Source organism: Felis catus, chromosome A3, assembly GCF_018350175.1.
Source record: "Felis catus isolate Fca126 chromosome A3, F.catus_Fca126_mat1.0, whole genome shotgun sequence".
Lineage (NCBI taxonomy): Eukaryota > Metazoa > Chordata > Mammalia > Carnivora > Felidae > Felis > Felis catus.
Genome location: NC_058370.1, coordinates 75,563,942 through 75,587,638, shown reverse-complemented (window position 1 = coordinate 75,587,638; position 23,697 = coordinate 75,563,942). Strand labels below are relative to the sequence as shown.

Sequence of the window (23,697 nt, the reverse complement as noted above, 5' to 3'; positions counted from 1 at the left end):
GCCAAATTGGTTCCTCCTCCCTAATTTGTCTATAGAGTTAGTACATATCTCTACTATGTACTGGTTAAGCCTAAAATATATATTTCATGACTGAGGAAGAGGACAGGTTACTGAATTATACCAAAATAAACACTTAGAAAACTCTGAAAAATCTATTTATACTCATGAAAATATTATCTACTGAATACACAATTTACACATTGAAATAGCAGCTACCTCTGAATTTCAGAAAATAAGAATTTGATTTCTATCTCTCTCACCTTCTTTTACAAGCTAACTTTCTACTAGGTTGGATCACTATCTACTATGTCATAGAGTTGGTTGACACAGACTCAGTGTTAGAGAGTAGGGTAAGGTTAAATGAGTCTGGGATATTACCTAATTTGCAACTAGTTTATTCTTGATTATTCTTAAATAAAGCATATTCTAATCTGAGTGTATATTAAAACACATATTACAAAATTGGTCCTGCTGTGACCATAAAAAAATTTAAAAAGGAAAGTGAGGACAAAAAAATTGGGAGTTGAAAAAGATAAAACTAATTTTCTTTTTTTTTCTTTTTTTTTAATGTTTATTTATTTTTGAGACAGAGAGAGACAGAGCATGAATGGGGGAGGGTCAGAGAGAGAGGGAGACACAGAATCCGAAGCAGGCTCCAGGCTCTGAGCTGTCAGCACAGATTCCGATGCGGAGCTCAAACTCACGGACCGTGAGATCATGACCTGAGCTGAAGTCAGATGCCCAACCAACTGAGCCATCCAAGCGCCAAAAGATAAAACTAATATTCAAAGAACAAATTATTTAAAGTGTACCTTCCTTGCAATGCTTTATTTTATGATCAGTTTCTAGCTTCTTTAACATTAAAATGAAATGAAAATGAGGAACATTTCATTAGTATAGACAAAAACATGAACATTTGATACCTTAGTAGAAAAGACAAAATAAACACTACGGGAAACATATCTATTATATATTTATTAACCTAGAAAAATTGAAGCTAGTAGGTGATTTCTTTTCAACTCATTAACTAGGAGAATATTTCATTTGATCATTTTTCATATCGTACATCTCAAGACTTAATGCCAGTCAACAAATTGTATAATGTGTTAAGTAGAAGTAATCAATGTGATCATGTATGAGCCACTGTGAATATAAAATTAAGTTATCCAATGTTGTCATGTTATTACCATTTAGTTGAAAAGAACAGCAGTGGATTTAAAGTAATTGTAAAGAAGGTATGTGGCCACTAAGTAAGTGAGTGGTTCCATTTTTAAAGTTCAGTCTTAAAAAAGTAAAGAAAAATTCCTTCTAAAGCATGACATTTATTCTGGTAGCAGTCAGCAATCTCTTTCAGCTATCCATGATAAACTTAAACTATTCAATGGCAAAACTGATAAAAAGGAGCTAAATTTTAGTTGGTATGTTTTAAGGTACTTAGTATAGTAGTTTTATGTAATTAACTAGATAAAAATAAACCATGCATAGACAAAGGTAAGAGTGTGTCATTATAAATAATTATTATAATTCATCACATATGAGGTCTAAGGAAGAATCAAAAGTGACAGAAACAAATCATTTATCTATCATCATGGAAGAAAGTAACTATTCTTATAATTATGTATTTTACATAGCTTATTCATTTAAATACCTAATTTAGTATTTAAACATTTATAATGACAATATCTCAAAAATGTATTATATAATTAATTCTAAGTGGGAGATAATAACTATAATTGAATATTTTCCTGACAAAGGATTTATATTATGACAATCAGATATTTTACCCTCTACAAACTTGCCATTGTAAATAGCCTATTAGTCTCCATCAACTTTCCTACTTCCAATTTTCTGTATATAATATGGTATAGACTGAGAAACCAGAAAATCCAAATATCAAACTTTACTAAAACCAGTTAAATAATGTGACATTACTTATATTTAATTTGATATCTATATCTTTAAACATGTGGATGTAAATATAGTTATATTCTCAAAACTTTTACAAATAAGTGTGCATGAAAAACAAGTTTGAAGACCACTGGACTACAAGATGAAAAAATCATTCCTAAGTATCTTATAAATATTCCAGTGATCTGTCCTCAATACTTGGCTTCAACTCCTCCTAATGTGTTCTATCAATCCTACTTTCCATGCCTAAGCCTTGTCAAACAGTCTATATTCCCTATATATTCCCAGTGCTTCAATGAGTTGTGGGTGGTAAATAATTCTCTGATTCTTTCCTCTACAAAGTCTGCACAGTGCCTCTTCTGTAGACTACAATAATTCTGAATTTCCTTGTTGCTTTGAGATGCTGACTCTGATTTATTTGTTAAAGACTCCTTTACCCTCTGTCTTCTATACATACTAATACAATGTAAAATACAATAATACACAGTGTCAGAGTAGATAATTGAGATAATAATAGGTATGTTAGTCCAGTCACATAATTTTATTTTAATTAACAGGTTATGCTCACTTTGTGTGTATAATTATGTCCTTATGGCTGGTTGAAATTTCAGAATTAGTGTTTCATAATTATGAGAAAAGAGTAGGAGCTGAATAAATCATGATAAAAAACACCTAAAGGAAATAATTTAATGGTCTAAGTAAGGATATTGACTAGTTTCCATGTGTTTGCTTTTAAGGGAACATTATTTTCCCTATTCGTGGTCTCCCCCAGGAAGAATTGCTCCTACACCCGTTCATGGCCTCCCAGGCCCCTTTCCTCAGTTTGGCCCTGGAGAGATGCAATAAATGATTTATAAATTTGAGAAGAAACTGAGAATGATATAGACATTTCCAGATCCATGTTTCACTTGGAAGAAGCACTAGCTGAATTACTCCAACAGAGGCGGTTCTTCTCATAGACCACTGCCTTCATTCGGTGCCCAACTAGCAGGCCACATGGTTACATGCTCTATTTTGGCCTCTACTAAAAATGATGGTGATAATTTGGTTTACAATCTGGTTTACTCTTTGTCTTATTTATTTACTTATTTCTGCTTCTACTCACTAACAAATTCCTCAGAGACTCCAATCTTTACTAATACATGTTTTTTTTTTTTTTCAAATTTTAATTTAAATTCCAGTTAGCTAACATACAGTGTAATATTAGTTTCAGGTGTAGAATCTAGTGATTCACCACCCATATACAACACCTTGTGCTCATCACAAGTGCCCTCCTTAATGTCCACCACCCATTTAACCCATCCCCTCACCCATCTCCCTCCAGCAACCCTCAGTTTGTCCTGTATTGTTGAGTCTGTTTTATGGTTCGCCTCTCTCTTCCCCCCTGCATGTTCATCTGTTTTGTTTCTTAAATTTCACATATGAGTGAAATCATATGGTATTTATCTTTCTGTGACTGACTTATACTCCCTTTCCTGACTTATTACTCCCCAGCTCCATCCAAGTCATTGAAAATGGCAAGATTTCATTCTTTGTGATGGCTGAGTAATGTTCAGTTGTATGTTTATAAATATAAACATTCTCTCTCTCTCTCCATATATATATATATATATATATATATATATATATATATATATATAACACATCTTCTTTACCCATCCATCAGTTGATGGACATTTCGGCTCCTTCCATAACTTGGTTACTGTTGATATGCTGCTATATAACATCAGGGTGAATGTATCCCTTTGAATCAGTTGTTTTTGTATCCTTTGTACAAATACCTAGTAGTTCAATTGCTGGATTATAGGGTAATTCTATTTTTAACTTTTTGAGGAACATCTATACTGTTTTCCAGAGTGGCTGCACCAGCTTACATTCCCAACAATGCGAGAGGGGTCCCCTTTCTCCATATCCTTGTCAACACCTGTTGTTTCCTATGTTGTTAATTTCAGCCATTCTGACAGGCGTGAGGTGATAGCTCATTGTAATTTTGATTTGTATTTCTCTGATGATGAGTATTGCTGAGCATTTATTCATGTGCCTGTTAGCCATCTGTATGTCTTCTTTGGAAAAATGTCTATTCACGTGTTTGGCCCATTTCTTAACTGGATTATATGTTTTTGGGGTGTTGAGTTTGGTAAGTTCTTTATAGATTTTTGATACCCTTTAGCAATATGTCATTTGCAAGTATCTTCTCCCATTATGTGGTTGCTTTTTAGTTTTGTTAATTGTTTCCTTTGTTGTGCAGGAGATTTTATCTTGATAGTTCAGTTTTGATAGTTGTTTTGATAGTTGTTTGATAGTTCAGTTTTGCTTTTATTTCCCTTGCATTTGGAGACATGTCAAGTAAGAAGTTGCTGCAGCTGACGTTAAGGAGATTGCTGCCTGTTTTCTCCTGTAGGATTTTGATGGTTTCCTATCTTACAGTAAGATCTTCATCCCTTTTGAATTTATTTTTGTGTATGGTGTAAGAAAGTGGCCCACTTTCATTCTTCTGCAGGTTGCTGTCCAGCTCTCCCAGCAACATTTGCTAAAGAGACTGTCTTTTTTCCATTTGATACTCTTTCCTGCTTTGTCAAAGATTAGTTGGCTATACATTTGTGGGTCCATTTCTGGGTTCTTTATTCTATTCCATTGGTCTATACGTCTGTTTTTGTGCCAATACCATACTGTCTTCATGATCATACCTTTGTAATACAGGCTAAAGTCTGGGATTGTGATGCCTCCAGCTTTGGCTTTCTTTGTCAACATTACTTTGGCTATCTGGGCTCTTTTGTGATTCCATACAAATTTTAGGATTGTTTGTTTTAGCTCTGTGAAGAATGCTGGTGCTATTTTGATTGGGATTGCATTGCATGTGTAGATTGCTTTGGGTAGTATCGACATTTTAACAATATTTGTTCTTCTGATCCATGCATGGAATGTTTTTCCATTTCTTTGTCTTCTTCAACTTCTTTCATAAGCTTTCTATAGTTTTCAGCATATAGATCTTTTACCTCTTTGGCTAGGTTTATTCCTAGGTATTTTATGGTTTTGGGTACAATTATAAATTGGAACAATTCCTTCATATCTCTTTCTGTTGCTTCATTATTGGTGTACGGAAATGCAACCAATTTCTGTACATTCATTTTAAATCCTGCGACTTTGCAAGAATTCATGTATCAGATCTAGCAGTTTTTTGGTGGAGGCTTTCAGGTTTTCCACATAGAGTATCATGTCTTTTGAAAAGAGTGAAAGATTGACTTCTTCTTTGCCTATCTGGATGCCTTTTATTTTGTTTTGTTGTTTGATTGCTGAGGGTAGGACTTCCAACACTATGTTAAACAACACTGGTGAGAGAGGACATCCCTGTCATGCTCCTGACCTTAGGGGGAAAGCTCTCAATTTTTCCCCATTGAGGATCATATTAGCTGTGGGCCTTTCATATATGGCTTTTATGACGTTAAGGTATATTCCTTCTATCCAGACTTTCTGAGGATTTTTATTAAGAAAGGATGCTGTATTTTGTTAAATGCTTTCTCTGCATCTGTGGACAGGATCATATGGTTCTTATCCTTCCTCCTATTAATGTGATGTATCATGTTGATTGATTTGTGAATACTGAACCAGCCCTGCAAGCCAGGAGTGAATCCCACTTGATCATGGTGAATAATTATTTTAATATAATGTTGAACTTGATTTGCTAGTATCTTGTTGGGAATTTTTGCATTCATGTTCATCAGGGATACTGGCCTGCAATTCTCCTTTTTAGTGAGGTCTTTGTCTGGTTTTGGAATCAAGGTAATGCTTGCTTTATAGAATGAGCCTGGAAGTTTTCCTTCCATTTCTTTTTTTGGAACCGCTTAAACAGCTTTAAACAGCTTTAAATGTCTGGTAGAATTCCCCTGGGAAGCCATCTGGCCCAGGACTCTTATTTGTCGGGAGATTTTTGATAACTTGTATTCAATTTCTTCACTGGTTATCAGTCACTTCAAAGTTTCTATTTCTTCCTGTTTGAGTTTTGGTAGTGTGTGAGTGTGTAGGAATTTGTCCATTTCTTCCAGATTGTCCAGTTTGTTGGCATATACTTTTTCATAGTATTCTCTAATGTGTGTTTGAATTTCTGTGGTATTGGTTGTGATTTCTCCTCTTTCATTCATGATTTTATCTTTTTGGGTCCTCTCTCTTTTGTTTTTGAGAAGTCTGGCGAGGGGGTTGTCAATTTTGTTCTTTCAAAAAACTAGCTCTTAATTCATTGATCTGTTCTTTTGGGGGGGGGGGATTCTATATTGTTTATTTCTGCTTCAATCTTTATTACTTCTCTTCTGCTGGCTTTGGGCTTTCTTTGCTGCTGCCTTTATAGTTCCTTTACGTGTGAAGTTATGTTGTGTATTTGGGACCTTTCTGGCGTCTTGAGTTAGTCTTGAATTGCAATGTATTTTCCTCTTAGGACTGTCTTTGCTGCATCTGAAAGGATTTGGACTGTCGTGTTTTCATTTTCATTTGCTTCCATATATTTTTAAATTTCTTATTTAATTTCCTGGTTGATCCATTCATTCTTTACTATGATTTTTTTTAACCTCCTGTATTTGGGGCTTTCCAAATTTTTCTTGTGGTTGATTTCAAGTTTGTTAGTATTGTGACATGAAAATATGAATGATATGATCTCAAGCCTTTTCTACTTGTTGGGGTCTTTTTTGTGACCCAGTATGTGATCTGTCTTGGAGAATGTTCCATGTGCACTCAAGAAGAATGTGTATTTTGCTGCTTTTGGATGAAAAGTTCTAAGTCTATATTAGGTCCATGTGGTCCAATGTGTCATTCAGAGCTCTTGTTTCCTTATTGATTTTCTGCCTAGATAATCTGTCCATTGTTGTAAGTCAAGTATTAAAGTCCCATACAATCACAGTATTATATATACATTTATTTATGTTTGTGATTAATCGATTTATATATTTGTGTGCCTCTACATTGAGGGCATAAACATTTACAATTGTTAGCACTTCTTGATGGATCAATCCCTTATTTATGACATAATGCCCTTCATCTCTTGTTACAGTCTTTGTTTTAAAATCTAGTTTTTCTGATAGAAGTATGGCTACTCCAGCTTTCTTTTGCAGTCAGGTAGCATGAAAAATGGTTTTCCATCCCCTCACTTAAAAAAAATTATGTTTATTTTTGAGAGAGAGAGAGAGAGAGTAAGCAGGGTAGGGGCAGAGAGAGAGGGAGACACATAATCAGAAGCAGGTTCCAGGCTCTGAGCTGTCAGCACAGAGCCAGACTGGGGGCTTGAACTCACAACCCACCTGATCATGACCTGAGCTGAAGTTGGACCCTTAAGCTACTGAATAACCCAGGTGCCCCTTCTTTTTTTAAAATTATTTTTATTTTTACTTATTTAATTTTTTGAGAGAGAGAAAGTGAGAGACAGAGACAAAGTGTGAGTAGGGGAGGGTCAGAGGGAAAGAGGGAGAATCAGAAGCAGGCTCCAGGCTCTGAGATATCAGCACAAAGTCCAATGTGGGGCTTGAACTCACAGCCCAGTAGATCATGACCTGAGCCGAAATCAGATGCTTAACTGAGTCACCCAGGTGCCCCCTTTTTTTTTTAATTAAAAAAATTTCTTTTGAGAGGGGGGGAGGGGCAGAGAGAGAGGGAGACACAGAATCTTAAGGAGACTCCAGGCTCTGAGCTGACAGCACAGAGCCCAACGAGGGGCTCAAACACTTGAGCCAAGAATTCATGGCCTGAGCCAAGTCAGATGCTCAACCGAGGGAGCCAGCCAGGTACCCCTCCATCTCTTCACTTTCAATCTGTAGGTATCCTCATGCCTAAATTGAGTCTCTTGTAGACAGCTTATAGATGGATTTTGTTTTTTTAATCCATTCTGATACCCTATATCTTCTGATTTGGGCATTTAGCCCATTTACTTTCAGAATAATTATTGAAAGATATGGATTTACTGTCATTGTGTTATCTGTAGGTTTCCTGCTTTTGGTGATGTGTCTCATCCTTTAAGTCTTTGTTTTGCTGCTTTCCACTCACAGCGTCCCCCTTAGGATCTCCTGCAGGGTTTGTTTAGTGGTTATGAACTCCTTTAGTTTTAGTTTGGGAAAGCCTTTATCTGTCCTTCTATTCTGAAATGACAGACAGCCTTGGTGGATAAAGGATTCGTGGCTGCATATATCTCCTATTCAGCACACTGTTTCCTGCCACTCCCTCCTGGCCTGTCAACTTTCTGCTACTACCCTTGTGTATCTACCCTCATAGGTTAAGGACCATTTGTCTATAGCTGCTTTTAGAATTCTCTCTTTTCTTTGTTTTTTTTTTCCAGTTTCACTATGATATGTCTTGGTGTTGACCTGTTTTTGTTGATTTTAAAGGGGGTTCTCTTGCCTCTTGGACTTGGATGCCTGTTTCTTTCCCCAGATTAGGTAAGTTCTCAGTTATAATTTGTTCAAATAAATGCTCTGCCCCTTTCTCTCTCTTCTGTTTCTTCTAGAACTCCTATGATATGGATATTATTTCGTTTCATTGAATCACTTAGGTTTCTAATTCTCCCCTCATGGTCTAGTAATTTCCTTTCCTGCTTTTTTTTTCAGCTTCATCATTTTCCATAATATTATCTTCTATTTCACCTATTCTCTTCTCTGCTTCTTCCACCTTTGCTATCACTGTATCTAGTTTATTTTGCATCTCATTTACAACATTTCTTAATTGTGACTATTTCTTAGATCTTTGAACTCTGCAGCAATACATTCTCTGCTGTCTTCTATGCTTTTTTCAAGCTTGTCTACTAGTCTTATAACTATTATTCTAAATTCTTGTTCAGATATATTGTTTATATCTGTTTTGAGCAATTCTCTGGCTGTCATTTCTTCCTGGATTTTCTTTTGAGAAGAATTCTTCCATTTCATCATTTTGGCTAGGTTTCTGTCTTTTACATGTTTTAATAACTTGTTATGTATCCTGAACCTGTGAGTACTACTATATTAAAAAGGGCTCATACACTGTCCAGGGCCTGGCACTTTAAGAAAGTGTTTTTGGACTGTGTTGTGTGCACTCGGTTGTTGCATATTTGGCTGCTCTATCCCACTGGTCAGTCCTCTACAAAGTACCTCCTTGCTCATAGTGGTGGATTGTTTGGACCTTCCATCAGGTGTGCTTTGATTTGTTCATTGAAGTAGTCTTCAAAAAAAGGAAAGGGCAGGGAACCTGATCCCATCCCATACAAAGAGAAAAGTGAAAGAGCCAAAAAAAAAAAAAAAAAAAAAAAAAAAAAACAACCAATCAGAGAATCAAAGAAACTATAAGGCTTAGTCCAAAGAGAGAAAAAGGAAAATAAAGAAGAAAATATAGAAAAGGTGTAAAAAGAATAGAGTAAAAATGCCTGATTAAACAAACAAACCAGAGAAAGAAAGAAAGAAAGAAAGAAAGAAAGAAAGAAAGAAAGAAAGAAAGAAAGAAAGAAAAAATATATAGGAATTGACCAAAAATCAAATCAGAAACTATAAGCCTGATTCAAAAGGAAAAAAAGAAGAGGGTAGAAAGAAAAACAAAACAGAAGAGAAGGAAAGAAAAGATGAAAAAATAAATAAAATAAAATAAAATAAAATAAAATAAAATAAAATAAAGAGCAACAGACTAACCTACAAAACTGTAGGACAGTTGTCTACTGGTATTGGGATCAGTGGCTGTGCCAGTCTGGAGGAGAAGCCCTCTGGTTTGGTCAGGGTCAGTCCTGCCAAGGTAGATAAACAGTTGCCAGGCACAGAGGGGCGGGGTTTGGTGCAAGCCAGTCCCGCCTCCATTGGGAGCTGTTGTCCTGTTCCCTGAAGTCCCACCATGTTGGTGATGGAGATAAAGATGGCGACACCCCAATCTCTCCTCCCTGGACCAGCTGTCTCAAACCATGCTGTTCAGGCAGCCCTCACAGAGTAGCACAGTTGGTAGGATTGTCCTGCTTCACAGTCTCTCACACCTCCTAGGCGCTAGGCTAGGATTCAAAACCCAATGGTGTAAGGGGCCCTGCATTTTGTGAATTCTGTTCTGCTGTAGTGCCACTCTGCCCCGCCAATAAAGGGCCTTTGGCCGGTGCCTGCAGGGTCTTTTGTCCTTGGGAAGGAGGGGGGCAATAGACCCTCTTTCCACAGAACTCAACAGTGGGGACTGTTCTCTCCCAGTGCACCCCTGAGATTACTACCTTGTCCAAGGGCTTGCTTCCTCCCCCCAGGTGTGCGCACAGAGTGGAAGCCTCAGTTCTGAGAACGTTGAGCACTTTTGAAAACTCAAGGTTTTTTCCTTTGTCCTAACACAATACCACAATCCACGGCCTCTCTGTCTTTCTCTCTCTTTTGTCTCTCCATAGAAGGGGATCCCTCCCCTCCATGCCTACGTGTTTTATCTCCCCCAATTTGCATACATGCACCTCTGTCCCACCACACTGTCTCCTCAACCTGTGGAAATTTTTCTGTCACTCCGCAGATTGATTTCCTGGGTGTTCCAAGTGTTATGATCTCAATACAGCTGTGTTTGAGGGAGGAGAGAAATCCTGGTTCTCCTACTTCTCCGCCATCTTAACTCCTCCTGATCCTTGCAATTTAAAGAATGTGCTAAGTTTCACTGAACAGCAAACACTATTATTCCCCCTTTAAGATTTAGCTTATTTGCTTTCTTCAGGAAGTTTTCTTAAATCATATTATGTCACAATAATTCCTCTTATATTTAACTAATAGCACATACTGTATTACCTATTTACTGCTGCATAACAAATTACTACAAATCTTAGTAATGTAAGCAACACATATTTATTGCTTCACAGTTTCTGTGGGTTAGGAATCCAAACCTGGCTTACCTGGATCTTCTGCTTCAGGGTCTCTCATAAGCCTGGAATCTCAACCAGGTCCATACTTACCTCAGATTTAAATGGGGCAAATTCCGCTTCCAAGCCAACTCAGGACTGGTTGTTGCCAGGGTTCCATTGCTTGTGGGTTGATGGACTGAGAGAACTCAGTTCTTTGCTAGTTGTTGGCTGTATCCTGCCATAAATTCTTTGCCATGTGGATTGCTTCAGAATGGTAGTTTTCTTCATCAAAGTGAGTAAGCTGAGAAGGCAAGAAAGAAGGAGAATGAGAGAGGGAGGGAGGTTGCATAAGAGTGTGACTACCATGTGGCAGGGATCATTAAATCTTTCTACTGCTCATCCAGCATCCATTCACTTACAACCCTGAGGATTTCTTTACTTATATTTATCATCCTGTAGCCCTCAGTTAATTTTTATCTTATTTTTATTTTCACTTTTCCAGCAGATAGATGGCAAGTTTCTTGATCCTTACTGTCCTCATTCCTTTAAGATATATTAAAATTGCTATATTTTATGTTACTCAAGTCAGTTAATTCAGCTTTTCTGTGTCTCCTTGGAGACAGGGAAGGGACTTAGATAAGATTCGGAGTTGCACTGCTCACTCACTTTGTGCTCATTCATGTTTCACAGAACATAAAACCATTTTGTCCATCGTCTTTATATAATGTGCATACAAGCTAAGTGGAGCACCCTACTGTGTATTTCAAAACATACAGAAGGCTAGTTTTTGTTACCGTTTTTGCTGATTATTTATGTTGGAAAAATATGGGTTTCTATCACAGCTAGAGCTAAACCCAGCACCCTTTCAACTATATACCATTACAACTAAACACAACTTCTAGAGTTACAATTCTGGATTAAATGATATTGTCAGTCCTCAACAAAGTTTTATGTAATGAATTTCTAGACTGTTGTTCTATAAACTGTCAAGATCCATTTTTTATATCATATCATGCAGAGATGGTCTGCCAAGTCTTTACTCTTACTAAGATTCCTTGGACTGAGCCTCTTATTTTAGCCATCTTCTTCACAAAGATTATAGGGATGCTTTGACTGAAGCCACAAAAATCAAATAAGTGACAGGATAATTTGATTTAGAAATCAGCAGTCTTTTCTTCTACTGTATCATCATAAAACATATAAAAGTATTTTTTCATCTTTTCCAGAAAAATAACAATTTTTGCTCATAACAGAAATGTATATGATACGTTTTTTCACATGCTAACACCCAGTATTAATGTAGTTGACAATCTAGTAATTTTTCAAATGCAATTACAGATTGCAGTAGTTGAGCATTTTCTCATATGTGTATTTACTTTTCTGTTAATTGTCTTTCCACACAAGTTGCCCTTTTTTTCATTGTATTTCGTATCAATTTTTAATATTTCATACACAGCAAATATTTTGTCAGCCTCAGTTTTCTGTTTATTGTAGCATGTGTTCTGCACACTTTTGTGAGGGGGTTGGTAATACAATGCCTATCATTTACTTCATAGTCTCAGAGGTTTTCCAGTGTAAAAAGGAAGTCATGTTCTATTTTTTTATTCTAAATTTTTAGTAGTCCAACTTTTTATTCTATCAGTTGAACAGCCTATTGTTCCAATGCCATTTATTAAATGAATATCTTACAGGTTTAAGTATCATATATGTTCATATTAAATTCCTATAGATATATTATAGTTTGCCTTTTTCCCCCCTCAGGCAGTGAACAAAGATTTGATCAATTCCTGAGCCAAAGTTTGATTACACTGGTTTTAATTTAAGCTTTAATATCTTCTAAGACCAGTCCTTCTCATTATTCTTCATTTTTTAACATTTTCTTTATTTTTTATTTATATTACTGTTTATTTTATTTTATTTATTTATTTTGAGAGAGAACATGCTGGGGAGGGACAGACAGAGAGGGAGAGAGAGAGAATCCCAAGTAGGCTCCTCAGTGTCAGTGCAGAGCCTGCTGCGGCACTCAAACCCACGAAGTGTTGAGATCATGACCTAAGCTGAAACCAAGAGTTAGACGCTTAACCAAATGAGCCACCCAGGCATTCCTATGTTACTTTTGATATATGCACTTGAAACCATTTCATATTGTTAAACACATAGTTGTTTGTATTTTAATTGTAATTGCATTATTTATATGTGTTAATTTAGAAATTAATGGTATTTTGATTATATTGAGTCTTCCTTGTAGAAATATATTGTACTCCTCTACTTAAGTCCTCATTTCCTTTAATAAAATTGTATAGGTTTTACTGTTTAGTACTTTTAGATCTATCTCTTTTATTTTACACTTAAAAATTCATATCTTTTATTATTATTGTGAATAAACTAATTTGTTCGTTTCCAGTTGGTTATTTTAAGTAGAGGCAAAAAAAGAAGAATAAAACTTGATTTTTATGTATTTATCTTATTTCCACCTGACATCGGTTTCTCTGTTTAATTTTACCAACTTTTGCTAACTTCTAAAGGATGGATTGTATATTTATATAGTCAATTCCTACTAAGAGATAATTATTTAATGTTTTTATTAATGAATAATGTCTTTATTTTAACACTTTTATAATGATCTTATTTTACTTTCATATTGTTTTAATTAGTATCTCAAAATGTTGGTTAGTCATTATGCTGTTAAGTATTCCTGCCATGCTTCTTATTTAAATGGTTTGGCTTTAGCATTTTGTGTTTATGATGTAATTTGCTCCTGGTTTGGGGTGTATACTTTTGCATGGGAGAGGAATTGAATGAGGGAATTCCCTTTTTTACATCAGTAGAAAATTCATGGCCAGCTAGAATGAATATACTTTCTAATTCCAGTACTCCAAGTTTAAAAACTTGAGCAATCTGAAAAGTCGACTCAAGCTAATAAATACATACAAAACTACAAATATACTTAGGAGAATGCAAGAACCAAGAGGAGGAAAAACAAGATTAATACGTGAAGTACATGTTTCCACTGATATTGAATTGTAAGATCAAGATAACAATTTTCCTTAGTTAAAATAATGAGTATTCAGAGATATCCAATGAAATAATAAAATATGTGTTATGGGGGAAAAAAACAGTGGAAAGATCTAGTTTTAACTCCAGTGTGTAAAGACCTCAGAAGTCATATTCTCATCTTTAAAATAAGAAAAAAACATAACAAATTAAAAATCAATGACTTTTCTGGGACATATGAGAGAAAGGAGGTTGCAGGGAAAACAACTCACCCCCATAATATCTGGAGAGACAGATAAATTGAGAGAGTCACAGCTGAGATCTGCTTGCCTGAAGCCAAAGTAACTGAAGCTATAAACTAATAGGAACATTTAAATGGCAATTTTAATGTTTCTAGAGACTAAGAGTAGACCAGGTCAATAGAAACTTTCCAAACTCAAATACAAAGAAAATGGGAAAAAGAAAATAAAACAAACAAGAATTTTGAGAAAATTTAAAAACATACACATAATTGGAATACTAGAAGGAAAATAAAGACAGAATAGAGCAAAAGAAATATTGGAAGAAGTAATGGCCAAGAACTTACCAAAACTCATTCTAGACACTAAACCATCTCAGAAAATATACCAGGCAAGATTAAAAAGAAATTTAAAGGAACAAAAATTGATACCTGGTCATATTGATGAGGGAGCAAAAGGCAAGCTGAGGACAAAACACAAGTTAACAGCCCACAACCCCCTTCCCCCCACCTTCACTGTGGGATATGTGTGACATTCCTCTGGCATTCCTGGCTGCCCAACAAGAAAGGAGAGGGAAAACAAATGGTTAACTGATAGAGATCACCTGAGTCTTAATGATTTGCAAGCAAAAAGGCAATCTCCAGAAACCTATACACTCAATTTCCCAGAGCCCTAACATCACCCTCCCCTCCACAGGACAGAAAATCTTATATAATCAGTCACTCCTCACAACCCCAGTGCAGCTTTTTTTGCTCACTGGTCCTGTCTCAGTGCTTTAATAAAACCACCTTTTTGCACCTAAGACATCTTAAGGATTCTTTCTTGGCCTTTTGCTCGGGCTGTGAACCCCAACATTTCCACATCAATATCACATTCAAATAGCAAAACTAAAGACAAAAAGAACATTTTGAATCATGCCAATGGGGGAACATTTTACCTGTTGTGAGTTGAGCTATGTCCCCCAAGAAAATATTTTGAAGTCTTAACTCCTGGTACCTATTAATGTGACATTATTTGGAATTACATTTTTTGCAGATGTAATCAAATTAAAATGAGGTCATGCTGGATTAAAATGAGACCTAATCCAATGACTGATATCTTTATAAGAACAGAGAAATTTGGGCACAAATACAAAGAAGAAAAAACACATGGATGGAGGCAGAGATTGGAATGATGCAACTATAAGCCAAGGAATTTCTAAGATTGCTGGCAATCCACAGAAGCTAGAAGAAAGGCATGGGACTGTTTCTACCTCTAAGCTTTCAGAAAGGACCAAGCCTACTAATGCCTTGATTTCAAATTTTTAACCTCCATAGTATGAGAGGAAAAAATTCTGTTGTTTTAAGCAACCCAGAGCATGGTCATTTGTTATCGCAGGCCTAGGAAACAAAGACACATCAAGGAACAAAGAGGAGAGCTACTGCAGGCTCCTCATCAGAAACCACGCAAGCAAGAAGAGAGTGATATAAAATATTGAAAGTGTTGAAAAAAGAAAACCACCAATGTAGAATCTATAGCCAGTGAAATTATCTTTCAAAGGTAATACAGAAATAGAATTTCTTAGAAAAATCAAAAATTGGGGGAATTCATCACCAGCAGATCTACTTTGTAGGAAATGTTAAAAGAAGTTCTTCAGCGAGAAGGAAAATTATACTAATCAAAAACAGGTGTTCATAAAGGAAAAATGTTGTACAAAGAAAAAATGAAGGTAAAATGAAATATTTCATTATTTATTCTTAACTGATCTAAAAGTTAGCTGTTTGCTTAAAGTAATAATAGTAAAAATGTTACTATTGTTGAAGTGAAATGAAATAATCAATGTCAGGAGGAATGGGAGGAAAGAATCAGCCAAATACTTTAGGGTACCTGTAGTAAACCTGAAGCAGTAGAGTGTTATTTGCAGATAGACTTAAGTTACTATAAGTGTATATTAGAAATTCTAGTGGTACCACTACACTTTTTATAAGAAATATAATTTAAATGCTAATTGAGATACAATGAAAACATACAAAAAGCTCAATTTAAACCAGAGAAGGAAGAAAAAGAGGGGAAGGTGTAAAACCAAAGAATAAATGCGAAACATAGAAAACAAGGTACCTATTAATCCAAATATATCAATAATCACTCTCAGTGATTATTCATCATCTAAATACCACGATTAAAAGACAAATATTGTCATAATGGATTATAAAAAATAAGATTAGGGGCACCTGGGTGGCTCAGCTGGTTAAGCGTCCAACTTCAACTCGAGTCACAAACTCACATTTCATGAGTTTGAGCCCCATGTTAGGCTCTGTGTTGACTGCTCAAACCCTAGAGCCTACTTCGGATTCTATGTCTCCCTCTCTCTCTGCCCCTCCCCTGCTTGCACTCTGTTCTCTCTGTCAAAAAAAAATAAAAATAAAAAATTAGAAAAAGATAACTCCATTGTCTATAAGAAACCCACTTTGTGTGTACATAGGGTAAAAGTAAAAAGAAAGAGAAATATTTACCATGCTAACACTAATCAAACTTTTAAAAAGCTAGAATTGCTATTTTTAGATATAACAGACCTCAGAACAAGGACAATTTTCAGGTATAAATAGAGTCATTACATAATGATACAGGATCAATTACCTTCTAAGACAAAACAATCTGAAACATTTATGTACCTCTGTAGCTAACAACAGATCAACAACATACATAAAACAGCAACAAAAAAATAGACAAATCCACTATTATAATAAGAGACTTCAACACAAACTTTGCCAGTAATTGATAGATTGAATAGGCAGAAAAACCAATAAATAAAGAAGCAATGGAAGTATCAATGCACTTTATCTGATTTATATTTATTTAATATTCCACCCAACAATAGCAAGATATACTTTCTTCTCAAGCTCACTTAGAACATTTATCAAGATATACCACATTCTGGGCCATAAAATACACTGAAACAAAGTTAAAATGATAGAAATCATATAAAACATTTTGCAGGCCACATCAGAATTGAACTAGAAACCAATAACAAAAAAAGATAGATAATCCCAAAATATTTAAAAATTTCAAAATGGTTTTAAATAATACATTGATCAAAAAAGTCTTAAGAGAAATTTTCAGAGTATTTTGAACTAAATAAAAATAAAAATACGATGTAACAAACATTAGGGATTCAGTAAAAGCAGGAGTTGGATATTTATAGTAGTAAGTGTATGTATTAGAAAAGAAGAAAGGAGGGGTGCCTGGGTGACTCAGTTGGTTAAGCGGCCGACTTCACCTCAGGTCATGATCTCGCTGTCCGTGAGTTCGAGCCCCGCGTCGGGCTCTGTGCTGACAGCTCAGGGCTTGGAACCTGTTTCAGATTCTGTGTCTCCCTCTCTCTGACCCTCCCCCGTTCATGCTCTGTCTCTCTCTGTCTCTCTCTGTCTCAAAAATAAATAAATGTTAAAAAAAAAATTTTTAAAAAAAAGAAAGGAGTAAAATCAGTGATCTGAGTTTCTGCTGAAGGAAACTAAACAAACACATAATTTAAGTCTAAAGCAAGCAGGAAAAAAAATAATAATAAAGCAGAAATCAATAATATCAAAACAGGAAAAAAGAGAAAATCAGCAAAACCAATAGCATATTCTTTGAAAAAAAAATCAATTAAGATCGACAAAACTCTAGCAAGGATAAATAAGAAAGAAAAAAGAAAGTATGCACATACTAACAATATCAGAAATGAAGAAGACACCATCATCACTACTGATCTCATATACATTAAAAAGATGATAATGATATGCTATGAAAAACTCTATGCCCACAAATTTGATTACTTAAATGAAAAGTACTAAAAAGTATCAAAATCCACACAAAGATAAATGGATAATCTGTATAAGCCTATATCTATTAAATCAACTAAATGAAAAATTAATAACCTTCCAGAAAGAATCAGGGTCAGATGCTTTCATGGTTGAATTCTATCAAAGATTTAGCAAAAAAATTATTTCAATTCTCTCTAAGATCTTCCAGAAAATAGAAGCAGAAAGAGCAATCTTTATTTCACGAGGCAAGAATTATCCTAATACCAAAACCAGATAGATATTACCAAAAGGATTATTATAGACCAACATATCTCATAAATACAGATGCAAATATTCTCAACAAAATATTAGCAAATTAGTTTCAACAAAATTGAATAAATAAAAACCCACTACTTCAACTAAGTGATATTTATTCTAGTTATGCAAATATTAAAACACTTAAGAGTTCCAAAACTTAAAAACCACTCAATATAATCAACATCAATGGACTAAAGTGGGGAAATCATATGATAATATCAATAGATGCAGAAAAGTTATTTGACAAACTCTAACACCTATTATAATAAAACTGCCAAGCAAACTAGAAATAGAGGGGAATTCCTTAGATTGATAAATATTATTTACAAAAATCCTAAAACCCATAGGAGAAAATCTAAATGACACTAGGTTTGGTGATGTCTTTCTTAATACAATATCATAGACATGATCCATGAAATAATTGCTAAGTTGCACTTTTATTAAAATAAAAACAATGTCAAAAGAATGAAATATAAGCCACAAACTGGGAGTCATTTTTTGCAAAAGATACACCTAATGAAGGATTACTGTCCAAAAATTGTAAAGAATTCTTAAAACTTAACAATATGAAAACAAACAACGCAGTGAAAAAATGAGCCAAGACAGGCACTTCTTTAAGGAAGATATACAGATGGCATAGAAGCATATGAAAAGACATTCAACATCATATGCCAAAAGAGAATTGCAAATTAAAACAATGAGATGCACACCCATTAGAATGGCCAAAATCTAGAACACTGACAACGCAAAATGCTAATTAGGGTGTGGACCAACAGGAACTGTTGTTTGTTATTGGTGGGAAAGATAAATGGTATGGTCATTCTGGAAGACAGTTTGACAGTTTCTTACAAAACTAAACATACTCTTAACCATAGGATCTGGCACTTACACTCCTTGGCATTCACCCAAATGAGTTGAAAACTTATGTCCACACGAAAACTACACATGGGTGTTTATAACAGCTTTATTCATAATTGCCAAACTTGGAAGCAACCACAATGTCCATCAGTCGGTGAACGGACAAACTGGTATATTCAGACAATGAATATTATTCACTGCTAAAAAGAAATGACCTGTCAAGCCATGAAAAGATATGGAGAAATTACATGAATATTACTAAGTAAAAGAAGCCAAACTTTAAAGGTTACATGCTGCATGATTCCAACTATATGACATTCTGGAAAAGACAAAATGATGGACAGTGTGAAGATATTAGTGATTTCCAAGGGTTAGTGGAAAGGAATCCATGAATAAGTAGAGCATACATAATTTTTAGGGAAGTAAAACTATTCTGTATGATAATACAATAGTGGATACATGTCATTATACATTTGTCAAAACCCATAGAATATACAACACCAAGTCTGAATCCACCTCTAAACTATGGACTTTGGGTGATGATATGTCAATGTAGTCCATTGTAACAAATTTAATACCATCGTATGGGCTGTTGATAATGGGGGAGGTTATGCATGTGTGAGAGCAAGGTGTATATGGGAAATCCCATACCTTCTGTTCAATTTTGCTGTGTACCTAAAACTGCTCTGAAAAATAAAAGATTAAAAAAAGGAAAACAACTCTATCTAACATCATGTTAATGGTGAGAAACTGGGCACTTTTCCTCTAAGATCATGAATATATCAATATTTCCCAAAGAAAAGTAAAAAGTTATTACCTGTCAGGTGTGTGAGATTAGGAGTCATATTGAACACACTGGCCTCTAGTTGATAAAAAATGAGACAGACTCTTTCTCTGGGTATTTGACCAACTAATCATAGCTTAAATGCAAAATTGCCTAGGACATGGGAGGGTTGTTTTAAGAATTTTTTATTTTATTTTATTTTACTTTATTTTATTTTCTATATTTTTTTCAACGTTTTTTATTTATTTTTGGGACAGAGAGAGACAGAGCATGAACGGGGGAGGGGCAGAGAGAGGGAGACACAGAATCGGAAACAGGCTCCAGGCTCTGAGCCATCAGCCCAGAGCCCGACGCGGGGCTCGAACTCACGGACCGCGAGATCGTGACCTGGCTGAAGTCGGACGCTTAACCGACTGTGCCACCCAGGCGCCCCTATTTTCTATATTTTTTAATGTTTATGTATTTTTGAGATGCAGAGAGACAGAGCGCTAGTGGTTTAGGGGCAGAGAAATAGGGAAACACAGAATCCAAAGCAGGCTCCAGGCTCTGAGCTGTCAGCACAGAGCCAGACATGGGGCTTGAACTCATCAACCATGACATCATGACCTGAGCCAAAGCTGGACGCTTAACTGACTAAGCCACCCAGGCACTCCAAGAAAATTTAAAAAATAAGAACACATTAATAATTGCTTTACTAATGCCTGATAAAATTCAATATTAATGATATAAAATTGCTTTAATAAAGCATAAATGTGTAATGCTTTTGGAAAAATATTTCTACATGTTGTTCCAGTTTGAATGAACACACATAACAAAAACTATATAAAATATAAAATATATAAGAAATAACTAGGGATATTTGAGTTACAGATTCCTTTGCAGACTTACATTTTCTGAACCTACTGGAAGCAGCTTTCCAATCATGATGCACATATATTTATAGACTTAGCTCTTAAGTTACATGGACATTTCCATCAGCAACTTAGGTGCAGCAAAAAAATAAATAACTGCTACCAATTTGATGTCATCCAGTTAGAAGATACTGGGGCTAAAAATATGTATCTCTAACAAGTATTAGATAACCAGAAATCCTAGGCATTATAGGTCATCCAGAAAAATGGATTAGCAGCATTAAATTTGGTTATAAACTGACTATTATAGATCATAAGAAAAACTAGTGAAGCCAATTATAAGCTGTAGAAAAACTTTAATAATAGGGCAGAATTAACAGTTTGGAAAACAGGTTGCCCTAAAACCTGTTTCCTAAGTGCATCAATATATTTTTAAAAGTGTAATACAAATAATTGAAGACAAGAGAGATCCAGTTTATAAAATTCTATACTTTTCTCAAAACACAGAGCCTGGACAAAAAGTTCATGATTAATTTATAATTATAATCCACAAAACCCAGTCTAATAAACTGAATTTTATTTAGGCTCTGTTTTAGTGCTTTATTAACATTCTATTGGAACAGCTTATATTACAAAATGCAACTCTTCTATCTACAAATAAATATACTTATAAAAATACTTTTTATAACTATAAAACAGTTCAATTTTGTAATAATCAGAGTTGTAAGAGGAATAAAAAGGAACTCTCATGCACAAAATTTACAAAAAGAATGTTTGTTGTAACATGATCTATAATAAGAGAAACCTGAAGGAAAGAAAAGCTAATGCCAAACAATATGATATAATTAAATACTGGCACAGCTACATATTGGAATTATTCTAAAATTCACACAAAATTGTCTAAAAACCTTATTGAACTCCTACAATGCTTACATATAATGCTCTATAGAAAATTATATATAAGTTATAAATATTTATGCTTATGCATGGTTTTAAGCAAGACTTTAAAAACATTTTTAAATTAATTCTTAGAAATATTAACATATGATTTTTAGAATAATCCCAATGTGTATTTAACTACATCATGTTCTTTGGCACTAGTTTTATATTACATAGTTTATATTATATATAAATGTAATATATATTAATATTATATTAATATATTTATTATATTATATATTATATATACAAGGGGGTTAAATAATCTTAAATATGTGTGTGTGTGTGTGTGTGTGTTCCACAATAGGATTCTTTTCTCCTCTGAGCTCCCTGAGTTCTTATCTCTGTATTACAAGTTGGATAATTCTCCAGGGAAGCAGAATCTCAGGCAGAGTTGAGTATGCAGGATGACTATAAGGGCCAAGGCAGAAGTGTGTTACAGCCCAGGCCCAGTGGTTTCAGTCAATCCCACAGGGACCTGTGGAACTAAATGGTCCATCAGAATTGTCATGCATGGGTCAAAATGACCAAGTCTTTATGCTTCTGATTCAAGCAGTTATCAATTGTGGCCTGCTCTTAGAAGAACATGAACTTGGGCAAGACAGTTCTCTGCAGCGGAGAGCTGCTACCACTCATAGTTAGTGGGACAATAAGTGTTTCCTTAATGAAATATCTGGGTATCACACCTCCTTCTCCACCACATTCTGCAATTTGAACTTAGAAAAGTGTATAGTTATTATACATTATTATTAAATAGATTATTAAACAGATTAAACAGCATGGATAAAATTAAACTCACACTATTATATCCAAAAATCCAATCATTTACCAGTACAGGCTTAAAAATGGATTTTTCTATAAGAAAAACACGAATAAACAATGTGATACAAGAAACTCTCCACCATAACAGATATGTTGCATTATTCATTTAGGAAAAGTATGTTGCAAACTGCAAGATATGGAAAGCTGTTTGTATGGGTAGAATATGTTACTATGAAGATATTTCCCCAAAACAAAGTAAAACTTCTCTCCTACTATATCTTCATTTGCTACTGAACAACCATCCTTTTCCGCAGAGTCTCATCAAAAAAAAGAGAAAGGACCCCAATAAATAAAATCCTAAATGAGGGAAAAGTAACAACTGATACCACAGAAATACAAAGGGTTATAAGAGAATTCTATGAAAAACTATATGCTAACAAACTGGACAGCCTAAAAGAAATGAATACATTCCTAGAAACATACAATCTTCCAAAACTGAACCATAAAGAAATAGAAATTCTGAATAGACCAATTACAAGTAATGAATTTGTAAAAAACAAAACAAACAAAAAAAAACTACCAGAAAATAAAAGTGCACGACCAGAAGGATTCACAAGTGAATTCTATCAGACATTTAAAGAAGAGTTAATGCCTATTCTCTTCAAACTATTCCAAAAAATAGAAGAGGAAGGAGAGCTTCCAAATATATCCTACAAGGCCAGCATTACCCTGATACCAAAACCAAAGACACAACAAAAAAATAAACTACAAGCCAATATCGCTGATGAAGATAGATGCAAAAATCCTCAACAAAACATTAGCAAACTGTGGGGGGCCGGGCCCTGGAGCCAGGCTGAGACCGGGTCAAGCAACGTTCCCTGTTGACTTAGCCAACCCGGTGGTTCCCCCTCCCATTCCCCCACTTTCAAGGGCATACGAAAGCCTTGTCAAGGCTGAGAAAGTTAATTCCTGAAGCCTGTGGTCTGCAGGTGTTGGCAGTAATGCTACCTCCCTTTTTCTACCCCGAGTCAGATAGAAACAAACATGGGAATTGTGTTTTGCTAGCAATCTTATCAACAAGGTCTTGTTGTGACCCGTCTAGAACATGCACAAGAAACACAGAACTAAATGTTTTGGTTGGCAGCGATTATGTGAAACCTGTTTATTCTTAGAATGGCCTGACCCATAAGAGTCTGGATATAAAAGATTGTGTACAGCAACAATAAAGCCGTCACTTGGGCCATCAGCCCAGGGGACCCTCCTGTTCCCAAACTTTCTTCTCTCTCTTTTTTCTTGCATTCCCCTACCCTCAGGACCCTGACCTCGGTGTTTGTCACGCCGGTCACGACAGCAAACTACATACATTTCAAAAATCATTCACCATGATCTGGTGGGATTTATTTCTGGGATTCACAAATCAAATCAACATCACATACCATGTCAACAAACTGAAAGATAAAAATCATATGCTCATCTCAGTAGATGCAGAAATGGCATTTGA

The 23,697-nt window shown here is 35.1% G+C and overlaps 1 long non-coding RNA gene across 2 annotated transcripts in view; it reads right to left on the bottom strand.

The window, feature by feature from the left end:
• LOC123384469 overlaps positions 1-23,697 on the bottom strand; it is a 141,392-nt gene that overhangs the window by 1,873 nt on the left and 115,822 nt on the right. For both annotated transcript variants that reach the window (XR_006595585.1, XR_006595586.1), the window contains exon 3: positions 10,802-10,991. This is a non-coding gene — a long non-coding RNA (uncharacterized LOC123384469). The remainder of the gene's footprint in view (positions 1-10,801; positions 10,992-23,697) is intronic.